The sequence below is a fragment of the Nematolebias whitei genome, chromosome 12 (assembly GCF_014905685.2).
Source record: "Nematolebias whitei isolate Nwh7 chromosome 12, NemWhi1, whole genome shotgun sequence".
Classification (NCBI taxonomy): Eukaryota; Metazoa; Chordata; class Actinopteri; order Cyprinodontiformes; family Rivulidae; genus Nematolebias; species Nematolebias whitei.
In genome coordinates, this window is record NC_056509.1 from 48,565,319 (window position 1) to 48,566,713 (window position 1,395).

The 1,395-nt window shown below is 43.2% G+C and overlaps 1 protein-coding gene across 1 annotated transcript in view; it reads left to right on the forward strand.

The window, feature by feature from the left end:
• The window catches only part of LOC119417984 (collagen alpha-1(XII) chain), a gene marked incomplete in the record, with an annotated part of 211,081 nt that overhangs the window by 559 nt on the left and 209,127 nt on the right, over positions 1-1,395 (forward strand).

Consider the following 1,395-nt stretch of genomic DNA (forward strand, 5'->3'; position numbering starts at 1 on the left):
CTCCTCCTCTCCATCTCCACCTCCTCCTCTCCATCTCCTCCTCTCCACCTCCTCGTTTTTCCGTGTAGAGATTTGTCTCTGAGCTGCTCTCAAATTTACGAGTCAAACTTCTCCTCTTTCTCTCCTCCTCCTCCTCTTCCTCCTCTCCTTGTTTTTGTGCAGAGGTTTGTCTTTGAGCTGCTCTCAGATTTGTGAACCAAGCTTTTTCTCCTCCTCCTCCTCCTCCTCCTCCTCCTCCTCCTCCTCCTCCTCCTCCTCCTCCTCCTCCTCCTCCAGCTGTTTTCTGTAAATCAGCTGCAGATTCTGACAAACGGCTTCTTTTCCAAATAAAACCGTAAATCTTCTCTTTGGTCTGTTTTTTATTCGTTCTGTCTCAAGTTGAAAAGCTGAGAGTTCTGCCGGATCAGAACCAACCAGCAGGTCCACCGGTCCAGAACCTCCGAGTTCCAACAGTTCTATCTTCAAGAGGTGGAACCAGAATCTTCAGGATCAATTTTGTTTCTGAGATCAGCTACAACAATGAAACGAAACTGGGCCAGGTTAAAACAAGCAGCTAAAAGGCTAAAAGCAGAGCAGGAGCTAAAAGGAGCAGAGCAGGAGCTAAAAGGAGCAGAGCAGGAACTAAAAGGAACAGATCAGGAACTAAAAGGAACAGAGCAGGAACTAAAAGGAACAGATCAGGAACTAAAAGGAACAGATCAGGAACTAAAAGGAGCAGAGCAGGAGCTAAAAGGAACAGAGCAGGAGCTAAAAGGAACAGAGCAGGAGCTAAAAGGAGCAGAGCAGGAACTAAAAGGAGCAGAGCAGGAACTAAAAGGAGCAGAGCAGGAACTTACTTAATGTAGCAGAACGCTAAATGAATGATGATAGTTAAACATAGCTGAAGGTCAGCTTTGAGTAGAAAATGATAACTAGAAGTAGCAAAATGTTAGCTAAAAACTGAAACCTGTAAAACACCACTAGCCCAATATCAGAGTTAGAACCTTTATCTGAAATAAAAAAAACACCAAAGTGTTAGCTAAAAGTAGCTGAAGGCTGCTGACTCAGCGTTGCTGTCGGGAATGAATGTTTCAAAATAAAATCTTAACAAAAGAAAGTTTGAAATTATTGTTTTTATTCAGAAACTAAAAGAAACTTTTTTTGATTTTAAACATTAAGCTAAAAGTACCGATGAGGGTACCTTGAGGATCCCCTTTTGATTCTCAGCTCCAAGATGGAGTCACATTTCTCCTGCTGTTTGAATAAGTTCATGTTTCAAGGTCAAAGTTCGTCCCAAACAGTCTTAAGACAGCAGGAGCTTCTGTCCCTTCAGCAGGAGCTTCTGTATCTTCAGCAGGAGCTTCTGTCCCTTCAGCAGGAGCTTCTGTATCTTCAGCAGGAGCTTCTGTATCTTCA